Genomic DNA, 19,324 nt, shown 5'->3' with positions numbered 1-19,324 from the left:
AATGATATAACAGCATTGTTGTAATTTGTAGTTCCCTGACTGTTGATAAAGTTGATTATCTTATCAGATGTTTGTTGTATGTTGGGTTTTTTTTCCTCTAAGGCTCTTAATTTCTTCATGTTGTTCACTTTCCTTTTGGGATACTTGTCTATCTTTTTTTTTTTTTTTTCCTTGCTTCCTAGCCATAATGTGCTTGTATTTACATTAATGAAGAATGGCCTTGGTAGGCAGCTGACCCTACTACCTGGTTATTTCAGAAAGAAAGATATGATATATCTATTATTCCAAAACCTACATCATACATATATTTTACAGATATCCCTGGACATTTAATTGGTTTATATCTAATAACTTTACATAACTTTAACCAATTCATTTAGTTAACTCAAGGATACGTGTCTTAATTGGATGTTCTGTGAGTGCATAATTGAGGTTAATTTTATGACTAAGATGAATGTTGGGAAACTCTTGCTATGAGAATTTTCCAGTTCAAAATCACTGAGAGTACATTGAATGGTATAGAACTTTCAGGCTCAACTGACCAGTTTGTCAATTGGTGCAGAATCAGAACCACTTTCAGAGGAAAATTTTGGCCCTATAGGAAAATACTTTCTTGGCTCACTTCCATGGCGAGGTGGGTTGACTGCTAGGTATCTTTAGTGGTTAGGTTTCTCAGTTTTCATAAGTGGACACTAACCTGATTCTGTACTTGACTGAGTATGAAAGTATTTAGTCTACCCTTAATTGGCAGTATAGAATAGCTTCGCTCTAGCAAGTATGTAACCACTTACTTTGCTGTTTAATTCTTATCAAAAACCTAAGCAGTCAGAAACAGCACTCTCTGAGAATTGCTTAAACACATTCAATCCATTGCTTTAGAAACAGTTTTTACTTGGATCAAGCCAGAATACCAGAATGCTAAGTATATAGCTTGCATTGTTTTAGACTGGGGTAGAATTACTTTACAGAATTGTTATTTGGTATAATGCAATCAACCTTTATTGAAGGCCATTAAAATAAACAGCTTTATAAAATTTAGTACTCCTCTTATTGTAGCATTCTTGTGAGGCTATTATCTCCTTTATCTTCGTGCCCTTATTGATGTGGTAACCACTGCTACTACTTTTAGCAACTGTCTGGAATACTAAGACTGAACACAAAATGAGTTAATAGCTGATGGCAAATACTCTTGCCCAAAAGGGGACACCTTTCTGGGTAAAGGATTATGTAATGGTTTGAAGTGTGGACTCTGGAGCCAGATGTCCTGGCCTTGAAACCTGGCTCTTAGGCTTCCTAGTTGTGTGCTGCTTAACCTTTTGGCACCTTAGTTTGCTCATCTGTGAAATAGGGTAATAAAATTGTACCTACCTCTACAAGGTTGTTATGAGAATTTTGTGAGTTTAAACATGTAAAATGCTTGGAACACACCCAGCCCACGACACATGTGATGAAAATGAGCTGCTTTCCCCCATTTTTTTTTTTTTTTTTTTTTACTATGGTAAGATATCCATAACATAAAACTTACCATCTTAACTATTTTTAAGTGTAGTGTTTTATAGTTCAAGCTGCTATCATCACCATTATTGTTAGAACCCACGTAGTAGGTTTTTTTTTTCCAGGTCTTTGTACGAGGAAAAGCTGTGTTTCCCCTGACCAGCTGATTTCCTTGTCTTACATAGTCATCATGACTCCTGTAACCCATGGTATTTCTCTCTGCAAGGGAACTCAAAGTCCCTCCCTTGCAGCTCAAGAGAACCTGTGGCATATAGTTTGTGTGGTAAACTTACCCCTGGCTTCATCATATTTTCCTCCCTCATTTTCTCTTTGCCCCAGTCTTATTGCTTTTTTCTTTTTAATTCTAATGCACTTTGTGAGCTGTCTCAAATCTTTTTTAGAATACTCTGGAAATAAACAAGTAATCTACATTACAGCATGTGCCCATGTTGAAATTTCAGTTGAATTTTCATTTAATTTACCTTAACTGACTGCTTCTTGATGACAGAGAGGTGCTATAATTTTCATTAAGATATCTCAGATCTCATCATAGGATGGTTTACTTCTGGGAAAGTTACTGTTGACAGCTAATCCTGTTCGTGCTGTGGGTTTTCTTTTAAGCTTCAGTTACAAAAGTGTTCCTTCCTGACTTTTCTTATTTGTTTTTTCCCTTGACCTTTGCTCCAGCCATCTCTTGTAGATTGGGGGAGGGGGTTGGGGAAGATCATTTAAAAATTTTTAAAGACTAAACTTGTAGTCTTTCAAAAATACTCTTCCAAATAAGACTTTTATCATAGATGTAGCATAGGCAGAGTAAAAGCTGTATGTATTGTTATTGCTTTTCTTTTAAAAACCAGAATGTTAATTTACTGATTTACAAGGGATAAAAAGAAATGTCCCAAAGCCTAAAGTATTCCTGAGTATTCTGGTTAAGTCTCTAGGGTATTCTCTCCCCCATAGCATGGGGCTGATGCTATGCCTTTTTGGGGGGAGAATCAAAAATATTTTTTTGACATCAGAATTAATTGAAATGTGTTTTAAGTCTTTTTAAAATTTGTAGATTCCTTCTTCTCTTTCTTTTTTTCCCCTTGTAATTTATGTGTTGAAGAACCTAGGTGGTTTGTCCTGTAGACTTTGTTACTCTGGATTTCTGTTTAGTTTCACATATTTCTCTACCCTCTGTATATCCTATAAATTGGTAGTTTGACATAGAAGCTTGAATAAGGTTTAACTTTGTGTGTGTGGGGAGCAAGATGACTTTATAGATAGTATTATGAGACACACATAATGCCTGGTTGTGTTTTGGTGATGTTAGCAGCTGTTGGTATTGCTATTGGTTTTTGATTCTTAAAATCCCAACGTGATCATCATGGTGTCTAGATGAGAACAAGGAAGTATTGCCTGGAAATGGTAGGGTCTACGCTATAAAACAGAACCCTTGATGACCATCTGAGAATGAAGCTGTGGTGTGTGGAATCAAAGAAGACCCAAGTTTCAGTCTTGGCTCCTGTGTTTAGGAGCTGCGTGATCTTGCCTAATTAACAGCAACAGTAGTAGCAGCTACCATTCATTTAGTGCTTATTTTACACCAGGTTCTGTGCTAAGTGCTTTGTATATGTTGTGTAATCTAATCCTCATAACTATGCTGTAAGGCAGGCATTCTCATCTTTATTTTGTGGTTCACCTTGCTGACAGTGAAGCAGGGATTCAAGCCCTGCTTAACTCCGATCTTGTGCTCTTAATAGCTTCTTAATAGACATTCTTCCACATCTATAAAAAGGGGTATAAATAGAACTGCCTTATCTATCCTGTGGGGTTAGTGAGATATTGTGTGTGAAAGTGCCTTGAAAAATATTACGGATGTTAAAATGAGGGGTGCCTGGGTGGCTCAGTCAGTTAAGCGGCCGACTTCGGCTCAGGTCATGATCTCACGGTCCGTGAGTTCAAGCCCCGTGTCGGGCTCTGTGCTGACAGCTCAGAGCCTGGAGCCTGTTTCGGATTCTGTGTCTCCCTCTCTCTGACCCTCCCCCATTCATGCTTTGTCTCTCTCTGTCTCAAAAATAAATAAACATTAAAAAAATTTTTTTAAATGAGAAGTGTGTTGGGCTGGCAATATACAGGAAAGGTGGATAGTGGAGGCCTTTGCCTTTGGCTAAGTGAGGGTGAAAGTTTGGACTGGAAGAACCCTCTGGTCACTTTCTAACTTCTGTTTCCATTACTATTGCTGTTGACATGTGGGAATTTCCTTCTCTTCTTAAAATTGACAGTGATAGAGATTTTATACATAGTAAATGTCATATGTCAGAGGTCGCTTAAGAGTCTCTAGGTGAAGATGATGTCTTAGTTTTACTCCATGGGCCATATATGTACAGTATGTACAGATTTTTTTTAAGTTTATTTATTTATTTTGAGAGGGAGAGTGTGAGCAGGGGAAGGGCAGAGAGAGAGAGAGAGGGAGAGAGAGAATCCCAAACAGGGATTTACTGTCAGTGCAGTGAACCCACAAACTGTGAGATCGTGACCTGAGCTAAACTCAAGAGTTGGATGTAGGGGCGCCTGGGTGCCTGTCGGTTGAGCGTCCTACTTCAGCTCAGGTCATGATATCGCGGTTTGTGAGTTCAAGCTCTGCGTCAGGCTCTGTGCTGACAGCTGGGAGCCTGGAGCCTGCCTCGGATTCTGTGTCTCCCTCTTTCTCTGCCCCTCCCCCACTTGCATTCTGTCTCTCTGTCTCTCTCTCTCAAAGATAAATAAACATTACAAAAAATTTTTAATGGGAATGCAAGCTGGTGCAGCCACTCTGGAAAAGAGTATGGAGGTTCCTCAAAAAACGAAAAATAGAACTACCCTACGACCCAGCAATTGCACTGCTAGGCATTAATCCATGGGATACAGGTGTGCTGTATTGCATTGTTGCACTATGTGCTAACTAATTTGGATGCAAATTTTAAAAAATAAATAAATAAACAACAACAACAACAACAACAAATTTAAGAGTTGGATGCTTAACTGACTGAGGCACCCAGACGTTCCTCAGTACAGATATTTTTAACTGAGAGAGCAAGAGTATAGTCATAGTTCTTTTTCTTCTTTTCTTTTTTTCTTTTTCTTTTTTTATTATTTATTTTATTTTTGAGAGAAAGAGAGAGAGAAAGAGACAGAGCATGAGTTGGGGAGGGGTAGAGAGAGGGAGACAGAATCTGAAGCAGGTTCCAGGCTCTGAGCTGTCAGCACAGAGCCTGACGTGGGGCTCAGAGTCACGAACCTCAAGATCGTGACCTGAGCTGAAGTTGGCGCTTAACCGACTGAGCCACCCAGGCACCCCCATAGTTCTTGTTCTAAAAGGATAAATATTTATTAAAAGTAGGAGAAATATTAACTGAATTTGTATATTTCTTTAGCTGGATAGTGGGTATATCTGTTAAAATTATTTTCAGTGCCTTTTTTGTATGTCAAATATTTTGTAATCAATAAAACCATTATTAAAAGTGCTAACCACTAATATTTGCATGTGTAACAGACTATGAGAAATGGGTATGAAGTCAGTACCTGTAGGTCTGTCCTTCAGCAATTTGTTATCGATTATGATAAATTGGTACTGAGTACATGGATAGCTGTTTAGAAGAGTTCTATTGCAATTTCCAGCTCAGTGGCAGAGGGTATCGTGATTGATGTCTGAGGCAGACATGTAGAGTATAGGAACAGTGCTTTGTTTTTGCTAACCATTGATTATCTAGTGTGTTTATCAGAAAGCCCTGGGACTTCACCTGGACAGTTTCTTGGTCCTGTGCTTACTGCAGTTCTTCTTTTACCCTGGGAATCATACCATGATACTGTATGTACTATGGTGAAATCTACTAGGATTTCATTATGATTAATCCCAAGAAAGATTTCCTGTTTATTTTTATTATTTTTATTGAGATATAATTCATGTATCATAAAGTTACCCTTTTAAAGTGGCTTTTAGTGTATTCACAAAGTTATACAACTATTATCACTGTTATCAGACTGTTCTACCACCCCAAAAGAAATCCCATGGAACCATACAATATTTGACCTTTTGTGTCACACTTCTTTCTTTCACTTTGCATAATACTTTCATGGTTCTTTCATATCGTAGCATGATCTGTATTTCATTCCATTTTATGGCCAGATAATATTCCATTGTATGCATAGACCACATTTTATGTATCTGTTTAATTGTTGATGGACATGTGAGTTATTTCCACTTTTTGACTATTATGAATAATCTGGCTGTCAACTTCCATGTACAAGTTTTTACACAGACATATGTTTTCCTTTCTTTTAGTAATATACCTAGGAGTGTGTGAGAAATAAGGCCACTGACCCAATCAAAGGAGGAACGCAGAGGAGACTCGGAGCACAGTGAAGCAAGGCTTTAATCACCGTTCTTGCAAGAGCAGGTGTCTGATGGACAGGCACGCTCGAGGCAGTTACAGCAGGCAGTTTATCTCCTAGCATGCAAGGGCCTCCCCCGGTTCCTCATTGGCTGAGTACTACAGAGGTTACAGCCTTACCCAGACAACGCCTTTGCCCATGTAAGGCAAAAAATAGTCTGATTGGGACAAATGTACATTCCTTGAGGTGACACAGAGACTTCAGTTCTTTGGCTCACACTCATTGCAAAGCCCGTGAAAAATAAGCCCACGAAATGGAGAGGGGAAGAAGAACCAGGAAGTGAAGTGTCTAAGGGTTTGGGACTCTATTGTGGGTAGGTGGGGGTTTGTACATATTTCCAATGGGTTGTAAACCTGTTGTTACTAGATAGCCCTGCTTTTATTTGGTATTTCTGAAAATGAATCATCTCACTGACTTCTCAAAGAATGGAATTACTGGGTCATATGGTAACTCCGTGTCTAACATTTTGAGGAATACAAACTGTTTTCCAAAGTGGCTGCACCATTTTACATTTCCACCAGCAGTGTATGAGGGTTCTGATTTCTCTATTTCCTTGCCAGCACTTACTATTTTTTACGAAATTTTTAAGTATTATTTATTTATTTATTATTATTTTAAATTTTATTATTTTTCTTAAATTTACATCCAAATTAGTTAGCATATAGTGCAACAATGATTTCAGGAGTAGATTCCTTATGCCCCAACCCATTTAGTCCATTCCCCCTCTCACACCACCTCCAGTAACCCTCTGTTTGTTCTCCATATTTATGAATCTCTTATGTTTTATCCCCCTCCCTGTTTTTATGATTTTTGCTTCCCTTCCCTTATGTCCCTTTTGTATCTTAAAGTCATCACATGAGTGAAGTCATATAATATTTGTCTTTCTCTGACTACTTTCACTTAGCATAATACCCTCCAGTTCCATTCATGTAGTTGCAAGTGGCAAGATTTCATTCTTTTTGATTGCCAAGTGATACTCCATTGTATATATATACCACATCTTCTTTTTTTTTTTTTTTTTTAATTTTTTTTTCAACGTTTATTTATTTTTCGGACAGAGAGAGACAGAGCATGAACGGGGGAGGGGCAGAGAGAGAGGGAGACACAGAATCGGAAACAGGCTCCAGGCTCCGAGCCATCAGCCCAGAGCCTGACGCGGGGCTCGAACTCCCGGACCGCGAGATCGTGACCTGGCTGAAGTCGGACGCTTAACCGACTGCGCCACCCAGGCGCCCCATACCACATCTTCTTTATCCATTCATCCATCGATGGACATTTGGGCTCTTTCCATATTTTGGCTATTGTTGATAGTGCTGCTATAGACATTGGGGTGCACGTATCCCTTTGAAACAGCACACCTGTATCCCTTGGATAAATGCCTAGTAGTGCAGTTGCTGGGTCTTAGGGTAGTTCTATTTTTAATTTTTTGAGGAACCTCCATACTGTTTTCCAGAGTGGCTGCACCAGCTTGCATTCCCAAAGTGTTTTTTTATTTATTTTTGAGAGACAGAGAGAGACAGAGCATGAGTGGGGAGGGGCAGAAAGAGAAGGAGACACAGAATCTGAAGCAGACTTCAGGCTCTGAGCTGTCAGCACGGAGCCCGATGCGGGGCTTAAACCCATGAACTGTGAGATCATGGTCTGAGCCGAAGTCGGATACTTAACCAACTGAGCCACCTGTCAGCACTTACTATTATATGACTTTTTGACCCACGCCATTCTAAAGTGTGAAGTGGAATTGTAATTTGATTTGCATTTCCCTAATGACTAAGATGTTGAGCATCTTTTCATAATGCTTATTGGCCATTCATACATCTTTTTTTTAGAGAAATGCCTATTTAAATCTTTTGCCAGTTTTTAAATTTGGTGATTTGCCTTTTTATTATTGAAAATATGAGTCCCATATCAGATACATGATTTGCAAATATATTCTCCCATCATGTGGATAGTGTTTTTACTTTCTTGATGGTGTCCTCTGAGGCACAAAAGTTTTTAATTTTGGTGAAGTCCAATTTATCTTTTTTTTTCCTTGTCCCTTTGGTGTCATGACTAAGAGACTCTTGCCTAATCTGAGGTGATGAAAATTTATGCCTGTGTTTTTTTCTAAGAGTTTATAGTTTTAGGACTTAATTTAGGTCTTTGATACATTTTGAGTTAATATTTCTCTTTGTGTATGAGGTAGATTTCAGTTCTTTTTGCAGTAGAGATAAAGCTCGTTATTTTTAGATTTACACAGCAAGACCCTCTGATTAACCTCACTTGATAATATCTTAATCAGTATATGATTTCCTGCCACTTTATTAGTATCACCTCTGACTTCCTGCTAATGAGTATTTTGTTGGTCTTAAATGGAGTTTCTTTATCAAAGCCATATTAACCTTTGCACTTAAAAAAATGTGAGAATTAGGAGGAAGTTTATTGATCATGCAGTCCAACCTTTTACCAGAGTAGAGGCTTCAGCATCTGTGACGGAGAGGCTTTCGACTTCTTTTTTGACACTTTCAGAGATGATTTGTTTACTGTGCTGGCTTTGGCAGCACATATACAGAGATGATTCATTCACTGAATTGTATTGCACTGTAATGCAGTATTTAATAAATCTTATTTAATCAAAAATCGTTTTATAAATAAAAAATGTTTCAGAGGGAAATGATAGTTATTGAGTTTATTGATAGTTTACCACAGTTTTAATTTCATTTTTCCTGTAGCAATTTAAGTTAAAAGGAGTTGGTGATTGTATCATGTTATGGATGGAAAGTATGTGTCACCCCAGAATTCATATGTTGAAGCCCAAAACCCCCAATGTGATGGTATCAGAAGGTGTGGCCTTTTGGTGGTAATTAGGTTTAAATGAGATGTGAGGGCACAGTCCTCACAAGGGGATTGATGTCCTTGTAAGAAGATACCAGGGAGTTTGCCCGACCCCCCACTGCCCCATAGCATGTGGTGATACACCGTGAAGGCAGATATGTATACACCAGGAAAGGGCCCTCATGAGACACCAAATCTACTGGCACTTTGATCTTGGACTTCCTAGCCTTCAGAACTTTGAGAAATAAATGTTTGTTGTCTAAGTACCCCCAGTCTCTGATGTTTTGTTATAGCAGCCAGAAGTAAGACATATAATAACCCACAGGGGTTTATAATTAAATGAAAGCATTATATCCACCAGTGTATTCAGAGAAATACTCATATTCCTAAAGCAATTCAGCTCAGTTTTTTAATTTTTATTTAAAATTTTATTTTAATTAATTTTCCAGAGCACAGCATACACTTAATACTAAGCATTAGAGTGATAAAAAAAAAAATACAGAATGGAAAATTAGAGTATCACTTAGTCTTTGTGATTACGTAGTTCTGGTCTTTCACCATTTCTTTTTTTTTTAAATATATAATTTATTGTCAAGTTAGCTAACATAGTGTATACGGTATGCTCATGGCTTCAGGAGTAGATTACCGTGATTCATCACTTACATAAAACAGTATGTAATTCAGCTCAGTTTTAAAAAGCTAATGGTTAGAACATTTAACATTTATTCTTTTATTCAGCTGGAATATTGCCCCTGGTAACAATTCTGCATTTTATCAATGTCCTCTTAAAACTTGGCTCCTAAAATTAAAGTCAGTACTTGGTGTATGCACATATTAGTACAAAGTATGGCTGGCTGATGGTTTTTTGTTTATTTTGTTTTTTCTTATTATAGAACTCAAAATTAAGCTGTTTTTTTGGTAGACATATATTTGGGACTCATATTGAACTTATGATTAAGTGAAACCCCTTTTTAACAAGTTACTAAACTTCATGTTCCCTTCCTTTGAAACTCCTTAGAGTTGCCGTGAAAGTTAATTTACACCTACAAATTATCTGGGCTCTTCTCTGTGACTTATTGGCTACGTGACCTTAGCCAAGGTACCGAATTTCTTTGACCTCATTTATCTGTGAAATGGGGATAATACCTCCATTTTCACAGTGTTGTTGGGGGTTTAATTAGATGATGTGTGCCAATGCATGCATGTGGCTCTAGCATTCCCAGTGGAAATAGGTCTTATGCAAACAGTCTTCTGTCATAGGTGCTTTGTTGCTGGCCTTACTTAACTCTGTCAGATATTGACTATTTGTTAAATAGAATCCACCCAGTTCAGATCTCTTTACGTGTTGGGTTGATAGGAACTATTTGCATATGAAACGTGCAGAAGAGAATAAAGAATAGTAGAAGAATCATTCCACATACCATCCACCTAACTTAATTGGACTTTAACATTTTGCTGTATTTCAGATTTTTTTAAAAAGAAGTAAAACAATGTGGAATTGAACCCTCCGTGTACCATTCTCTCACTTTACCTTCCTACCCATTCCCTCGAGGTAAACAGTATCCTGAATATATTTGTTTCCTCAAATAATATAACTATTTTGCATGTTTTAAAAATTTATAAATGTAATATACTGTAATATGCTCTTTCAATGTGCTTATTTTTCCTCAACATTTTCTACTGTGTGGCTCCACCATAATTTATTTACCCATTTGTCTTTGGGTCATTGTTAGGTAGTTTCCAGTTTTTTATTATTAGACAATGCTACGGTCCTGAACATGTTTATCGTGAACATGTGTGAATTTCTGTAGAGGGTGCATGCGTGTGTGTGTGTGTGTGTGTGTGTGTGTGTGTTTAGGATTGGACTCACTAGTTGAGGAGTATATGCCTCTTCAGTTTTGAAGAATAATTTGACGTTACTTAATGAAGTACACCAATTTAGACGTTACTGCCAGAGTGTGAGAGTTTTACTTCCTCTACATTTCCTCCACCAAGTTTTAGCATTATCTAAAGTAATGAATTCATCAGGTTGTAGATGGTGAGCAGTTATTAGGTTCAGCAGTTTGTCTGTCCAACTTTAGAAGCCCTTGGCATGTGTCAGGAAACATTTATACTATCAACTGAACAGGCTCCTGGAACTGTGTGGCTCCAGATTTCTGACTAACGTATTCCGGTGTAACCCATAATTCATTCAACAAATTTAGTTGAAAAATAGCAACTTTGAACTTCTTAGCAATGACACAATCCTATAAGTGCTGGTAATAGTCTTTATTATGTGTATTTTATTTGATTACACTTCTTTATGGAGCAAGTAAAGTAAGATTCTAGTCTCTAGCAATTGTGACTTAAAATAAATACTAACCCATTAATAAAATTGGTACAGGATATATACTAGGGCAATAAAATGTAAACATAAATAGTCAAATTTTTATAGTTTAAGATTTTGACATTGAAAGACATTTGTGATCATTTATATAAAGTAAATATGGTGAAGTGTAGTGTAACGAGTGAATCTATAGCACTGGTAGTTATATTCTGATATGTACTGATAGCTCAGAGACAAAGATGGTACACGTTTATTGGATTAAGAAGCAAATGTGTGAGCCAGAAATAAAGGTGCTTATCACAGCTTGACCCTTGCTCGAACTCCGGGCATCAGAGTAAGTTATAGCTGTTAAATCTAGTTTAGCATTAAGAAAGAACTTATCTCTAATTAAAAAAAAAAAATAGTATTAAAAACATATTTCTTCTGAAGTTCAAATGTGCATTTAGGAATCATTTATTTGGGGGACATTTACTTTGGCACCCGTGTTAAATGTATTTCTCCTTTGGTATTTTAAGAGATTAAAGGTAATTCATGATGTATTACTTGGTTGAAAGCTATCTTGCTGTCTTGCTTGCTTGTTTTTGTCCCCCATTTTCGGAAAGGAAAATAGAATATTGTGGAAAGTAGAGAAAAATATTAGGAAGTAGAAGGGAGGAAAAACTTAGAGCGAGTAACTATATATAGTCCTGTGCCTAGACAAAAGCTGTTAATATTTTGGTGGATTTCTGAAAATTACAATATGAATTTATAATTTTATTCAGAATTTTGGGTGTTTTTTCCAAGGCAAAGAACTGTTCTTTAATTTTTTGGATCAGGAGTTGAGAACAGACAAACAAAAAGAAACAATCAGGAACCTTCAGTGAAAGGAAGGTATTCTTAGTCTGTCACGGAGGGACAGCCATAGCAGCTCAGCCAGCGGCAGGCAGGCAGGCAGCTCGGAGCCGCCGGAGTCTGACCTCCTCCGTGCAGGCTACCCGGTGGTAAACGGGCTGAACCTTGCTCCGCAGGCTGTAAAGGCACAAGTGACACGGACCCTGCCCTACAAAATACATTTTTTCTCTTTATGAATATGAATAGGTTTTCCCCCTTTTTTAAAAAAAAAAAGTTTATTTGAGAGAGAGAGAGAGAGAGAGAGAGAGAGAGAGAAGGAACAGGGAGAGGCAGAGAGGGAGAAAGGGAATCCCAAGCAGGCTCTGTGCAGTCAGCATGGAGCCTCACGTGGGGTTCGAACTACGGAACCGTGAGGTAGTGACCTGAGCCCAGATCAAGAGTTGGTTGCTTAACCGACTGAACCACCTAGGTGCCCCGGTTTTTCCCTTTTTTAATTGAGGAGGAACGAAGACAAAAGTTAACTAAGCTGTAAATGCAAATAATTATGTCATTGTTGTTAACTGAGGCAAACTACAGCCACCCTTCTGACATTGTTATTAATAGTTATATTAGTAGAGCTTACCTTTAAAAAAAAAAAAACTTGACCTAACCCCTTTTAATTCTCAGTCTGGTATCTGACCTTTTAGTTTCTTTTCCCATCTGTTAGTGTCATCTTTCTCCCTTTCTGTTACTCCCTCTGTTTTACCTATTGCTATAAAAATGCCTTTAACCTTTTCCCCAATGTACTCTCCTCTCTGTCTAGCTTTTTTTCATTTGTAATATGTCTCTAGTATATTAATATACCAGAGTTTTTTCCTATGCACACCCCTCAACCACATATACCCACCATTGTTTTGGTCTACACATTGTTGTGTTTTGTTTGTTTTGTTTTTTATGTTTATTTTTGAGAGAGAGACAGACAGACACACACACACACACACACACACACACACACACACAGAAGCTGAAGCAAGTTCCAGGCTCTGAGCTGTCAGCACAGAGCCCGATGTGGGGTTCGAACTCATGAACTGTGAGATCATGACCTCAGCCAAAGTCAGACGTTTAACCGACTGAGTTACCCAGACATCCTTACACAGTGTTTTAATATCTGTTGAATTTGAGTGCTTTAAGGATAGCATATATTCTGTTCAGTAAGATATAGCCCCCACTTCTTCCTATTGGCTTAAATTCACCCCATTACACATTTTTGTTAACTTAGGTGATTGTAGGGATTTGAATTTGCACGTTTTATACTATACTATACTATACTATACTATACTATACTATACTATACTATACTATACTCTCTGTGAAAGTGCAGGAATAGATCCACACACACATGTTAAAATGATTTTTGGCAAAGTTACCAAAGCATTTCAGTGGCAAAAGGGCAGTCTTCAACAAATGGTGCTGGACCAATTGGATATCTACATGAGAAAAAACTGGACTTCAATCCATATTTTGTTCTACAGTAAAAGAAAAAGTAACTCCAAATGGAGTTAACTAAATACTCCAAATGGAGTATAAATATAAATAAATATAAAACTTAAAACTTTGACACTTGTAGACAAAAGAATAGTATAAAACCTCTGTGACCATTGGTTAGGAAAAGATTACTTACATTCAGTACAAAAGGCATGATCTGTTAAAGAAAAAATTGATAAATTGAGTGTCATCAAAATTAAGAACTTCTGACCTTGAAAAGACACTATTAAGGGTGGGGGGGGTGGGGGGAGTGGGGAAACCAGCCATCAGAGAAATGTAAACCAGAGCACAAAGAGATACCATTTCGTATCCACTATGACGCTAGAATAAAAAAAAAAAAAAAGTCAGATAATAACAAGTGTTTATTTGAATGTGGAGAAATCAGAATCTTCAAACACTGCTGGTGGAAATATAAAATGGTGCGGTCGGTTTGGAAAACAGTCTGGCAGTTTAAGATACCCTGCTGAACTCCTTCAAGTGTTAGCTCAGATCTCACCTTGAGTAAAGGAGGTCTACACATAGCTTCCTATTTAGTGTCCCTTCCTTTTCACTCACAATCCCTTTCCCTGCTCTTTTTTTACCCTCTAATACATATCACCTTATAAATATCACGGCATAATTTACTTGTTTTATTGTGTTTATTGTTTGCCTCTTCCCATTGGCACGTAAACTCTGTGAGGCCAGGATAGAACAGTGCCTGGCTCAGTGGCCTGTCATTAAATGTGTGTTGAATGAATGAATGAAAGCTGGCACTGGCTCCACATCTCATGCTCTGAGTCACTGTGATATGCAGCCTCTCTAACTATTATTGAGTTTTCATAATGACTTAATTTTTTTTTTATTTTTTCCAACGTTTATTTATTTTTGGGACAGAGAGAGACAGAGCATGAACGGGGGAGGGGCAGAGAGAGAGGGAGACACAGAATCGCAAACAGGCTCCAGGCTCTGAGCCATCAGAGCCTGACGCGGGGCTCGAACTCACGGACCGTGAGATCGTGACCTGGCTGAAGTCGGACACTTAACCGACTGCGCCACCCAGGCGCCCCGATAATGACTTAATTTTTATAATGATTCAGTAACTATGTAATACTTTATCTAGCTATACTGTAATTTATCAAACTATTTCTTGTGATGTAGTTTATTTCTGAAGGATAGGGTCATTCATTTAACAAACATTTAGAAGCCTTTAGAATCAGGCTTTGTGTGCCAGCCTCATAAAGATGAAGAAAATATGGACCTTGTTCTCAAGGAACTGTCAGACTACAGTGGCAGTAGATATAACAGCAGTTATTATAATGATATGTGATAAGGGCACCTATTAGAGGCATTTGGAAGGTACAAAGAGAATACACCAGACATGCCCAACTCTGAGAGCTAGAGGTTGGGTCCTGATTTGGGGGTGGGGTAGAATTGGGTGGAGGAAGGACAACTGAACAAAAGGATGCAGTAACCAAAATGTACATTGAGGGACAGTTTCAGTCAGAAGTTAAAATAGAGGGGAAGAGGACTCAAGATTGTCAAGGATGAAAAGGGTAAAGTACAACTTTAATCATTAGCAATGTCATGTCTTCTAGTAATTTGTAGCGTAACACATCATTGTGATCTGAGGAAGATTCTTACTTTCAGAAGTCTGCAAGTGGTAATACATTTGGTTTGTGTTTATCTTAAAATATGTATTACTCCTTACCCTTAGGAGAGGATAGGATCGAGTTCTTAGAATTCCTTTAAACTGCAAACAATGGGTATTATAAACTAATAATTGTAGAAGTGAACACTTTTTGAGTATTTATTATATACTAGGCACTGTTCTAAACATTTTACATGTGTTAATTAAGAATAATATATTTTACCTTTAGTTATATGTACAGTCATGATTATCTGTAGGTGGATTATTTATATTTGAGTTATCCATTCATTTCAAAAGATCTCTTCATTGACCATGTCCTTCTGCCTTCCCCTCAATATCATTCTCCTGTAACAATCATGTTTTTATTACACCTAATCAGCTCCCCCATCATCATTTATACCTGTATTTTAAAGCTGATAGGTCGTTTTTGTCTTTCTACCACACGTGTTGACATTTAATGGGAAAGCAGATGTCATGTTAAGCCTCAGACAAGTATATAGACTCATTTTCCTCATTCTTAGAATTTTCCTAACTTCTTAATATTTTATTTATCTATTCAAGGTTTTTCTCTAATTGAGGTGTATTAATTTACACAGGTACCAGTGGAAGCCATTTTTCCCAGTCCTATTTGTTATCAGACTCCCTCTGCCTATAAATCAGGGATATAATTCCTAGAAACCTAGGATTAGAGGAAGGAGAAAGGTTATGAAACAGAATCCACTTATGGGAGCTGATTTCAGACAAAGCTTTTGATGGACTTTGCACAAAAATATCTTAATCAACATGATGATTTTTTACTTTCACTTTGTTATGTTGCCTGAAATTCTGTCTATTAAGCATTCATTTAGATAGACAAATACCTACTTCTAAGATACCTCTGGTTAGGTTAAGAGTTTATAATCTGTTTTAGTCAGATTGCCTCTGCACTCCTAGTGTAGTTGTGATTAGAAGGGAGAAATGTAATATTGGAGATCAGGGTATTATGGTAAGATGGGGCAGCCAGAGTACGGCTGGAGTAGGGTTCTACAGTGTAGGGGAATTTAAGGTTACCAAAATTAGGGAAGAGGGTCATGGAGAAGACTGTGCAGAAATGTGGAATTTGTAAAAGGCAAATTGATTTAGTAAAAAATTACTAGAGATGACACTTTAGGGGAAACAAAGGACATTTTTTTCGTTAAGGCTGTCTTGTTCTGATGACCTCCTGCTCACATGCGTCCAACTTAGGTTGATTCTTCAATGTAGTCTCATTTTCCATATTTGGGAAACTAGTATGGGGGTGAAGATTAAGTTGAATTTGGGAAAGATACAAGCAAATAAAATGTAACTCCACTATAGTTAATGTTGTAGTGCAGTTTTGCAAAATAAGCTTTTGTGGGTTAGCCTGCCGATTGGACCATAATTTGTGACATTTCTTTTATAGGAATATGCATATAAAATATTAAATGACTAACATATAGTTAAAATAAAGGCTACAATTGGTTTTAGAGAACAAAGTCCTCATTTTAAGTGTAAGGATTAGGAGAAAAGAATCTGAGATTTGTGAGGGACCTTTTTTTAAATTTGGGGTATAATTGACATATTATTGATATATTAATTTCAGGTGTACAGTGTAATTATTTGATGTTTGTATACCCTGTGAAATGATCAAAGAAGTCCATTTACCATTTGTCACCATACAGAATTACAAACTTTTTTTTTCTTCTAGTGATGAGAACTTTTAGGATTTACTCTCTTGACAGCTTTCAGATATGCACTACAGTAATATTAACTGTAGTTACCATGCTGCTGCATATTACACCCTCTGATTTATTTATTTTATAGCTGGAAGTTTGTATCTTTTAACCCCCTGGAACCTTTGGTTTTTTTAGTTCATCTCTCTTCTGTTTGATTATCTTTAGTAATAATGATTGTGGGGTTGGCTTCTTTCCATTGTCTACTTATTTGTCCTAGTTACATTCTCTGAAGTCATATAGAACACATCTCTGTCCATTTTGATAGATCGAGGGTTCAGATATTTGATGACTGCTTTGATGTCTCTATATGATGATAGCTAGGCTGTCTTCCCATATGCTTCTCTTTTTCAGGCTGATTTCCATAGCCTAATTGTTCTTGTATGCCATTGTTTTCAAACTTGGAAATCCTTCTAGATAGTCTCTAACTTTAAGTCCTTGAAATCATGGTATTCAAAAACCTCATCTCATGGTTTAAATGTGATTCTAATCAGCTGAGATCAGAATGGGTCTATTTTATCAATGTGCTCAAGATAGTCCAAGTTTCCAATTAGTTTTTTTTTTCTTTTTTTAAATGACCATATATGCTTCATTTTGTTCCCATTAACTACTTTGGTCATGTAAGCCTGTAGATGAATTTATTTATGTATTTACCTATTTATTTTCATAATTGGCTATTAAGCCAGATCTTCCTGTCTTCATTTTAACTTAAGAGAAGAGAATGATGTAGCGAATCAGGCTATGGACATTAGGGGCAAAAAGATTTGGGTTTTCCCATGTAGTAGTAAAGTGTCCTTGGATTATTGACTTAGCTTTTTTTTTTTTTTTTTTAAATGAGGACAACGATGCCTCATTACTAGGATTGTTACGAGAATTACATGAAATATCTATTGAAATGACTTCAATATGCTTTATTCTAGTGCTTTATTTACTGTTACTTTAAAAAATTTTTTTTAAGTGGGCTTTTTGCCCAGCTCTGAGTGAAGTGTGGGGCCTGAACTCACGACCCTGAGATCAAGACCTGAGCAGAGATCAAGAATTGGACACTTTACTGACTGAGCCACCCAGTTGCCCCTATTTACTATTAACTTTAAAAATTTTTTTAAAATAAACAATAGATGCAAAAGAGTTTATAAAAATATGTAGCCAATAAAGAATACTACACAGCAGACATTTATGTATCACCCTTAATTTAGATCTAGTTTGTTTTTAACCTAGTGTTCTATCCTTTAGATCATTTACCATTTTTAATTTTCATTTATCTCATTGTCTCGTCTACTCAGCTTTATGTTGTCAACAGATCTGATGAGCAAAATTTTTTTGAATTATTGGAGCAAGTCATTGAAAAAAATATTTAACAAGGAGGCCTGAGGCTGAGCAGGGGGCCAGCTGCCTCAGGGCTGTTCCTTGGTGGGTATTGAGTGTGGTTAGTTAGCATTGTGTAGGATCAAGGTTTATGGACAGCTACTCTGCCTGGAAGTATCCTTACCCACTTCTTTCTGCCATTTTTTTCTCTAGAAGGATATTTGAGAGATCAGTGCAACATTTATATATTATTCTCTTTAGTATTGTCCTGATTTATCCACCTAATTTTTTTTTTGATGGTTATGCTGTGAAAACTGCTAATTTTATGAAAAGATAGCCATAATTAGCATAATGACATAACTTAAGCTCTTAGATAATTCAGCTAGTGGTAAAATATACACATTTTTTTGTTTTAGCATATTGTAGATTTTAAAAAATCACTTTTAAATTTCTCAGATTATTTAAGTTCTTAACATAACCCCCCCATGAATTAAGAGATGTTCTACTACTTATCACAAATAGCATTTTATTAATTTCTCGCTAAAAATTGCAAAGTACATCAGAGTTGCTACCAAAGATTTCCACTTTAAAAATTAACAATAGCTTATTTTTCTGGTGCCACAATTTTGAAAGTCTTTTACTGGTCAGCAGAATATCTGAAGAAGTGTTGGACAGAAGATATTCAATACAGTTTTGATTTAAGCAAAAAAACCTATGTTTGTTTACCATTAAAAGTTAGAGATGGATCATTGTGTTAATAATTACATTCACTTTGTCATTTATTTATGTTACGGCATTTTAGTGAGTAAATTTTTATTATGATTAACACTGTGGAATTTCTAGCTAATTTGTTTTGGGAAATAAAGACACATCTGTTTCTTATACTTCACTTTTGTAATAGTATGGCCCTGGGCCTATGTTTCAGATTTTAGCTTTTGTTCTCTCAGGGGGCTTATTGATTGTTTGTTCCTCCTGAGGCCCAATTTTCTTAATCTAGCCTTTGTTGTCACATAGTTATTTCCCACTAATTTATCATCCATATGCCGATTAGACATACTAACATGTAGTGGCATTGCAGTCACTGTCTCAAGCTAGGTTATTTTGCATTTTTCTTTTACTTCCTTTAAAATGGCAAAGCCCTGGGGAGTCTGGGTGGCTCAGTCAGTTGAGTGTCTGACTTCAGCTCAGTTCATGACCTCATGGTTCACGAAGTCGAGCCCCACGTCAGGCTCTGAGCTGACAGCTCAGACCCTGGAGCCT

The 19,324-nt window shown here is 37.0% G+C and overlaps 1 protein-coding gene across 8 annotated transcripts in view; it reads left to right on the top strand.

The window, feature by feature from the left end:
* The window catches only part of NCOA1 (nuclear receptor coactivator 1), a 241,570-nt gene that overhangs the window by 13,874 nt on the left and 208,372 nt on the right, over positions 1-19,324 (top strand). The window contains exon 1 of one of the 8 annotated variants that reach the window (XM_043604406.1): positions 9,995-10,273. The exons of the other annotated variants lie outside the window; for them this stretch is intronic. The gene's annotated coding sequence lies outside the window, so the exon portion shown is untranslated. Of the gene's footprint in view, positions 1-9,994; positions 10,274-19,324 lie in introns of those variants that run through there. 8 annotated transcript variants of the gene reach the window in all.

Source organism: Prionailurus bengalensis, chromosome A3, assembly GCF_016509475.1.
Source record: "Prionailurus bengalensis isolate Pbe53 chromosome A3, Fcat_Pben_1.1_paternal_pri, whole genome shotgun sequence".
NCBI classification, from domain to species: domain Eukaryota; kingdom Metazoa; phylum Chordata; class Mammalia; order Carnivora; family Felidae; genus Prionailurus; species Prionailurus bengalensis.
Note: the sequence above shows the minus strand (reverse complement) of the source record. Positions and strands in the feature narration are given on the sequence as shown.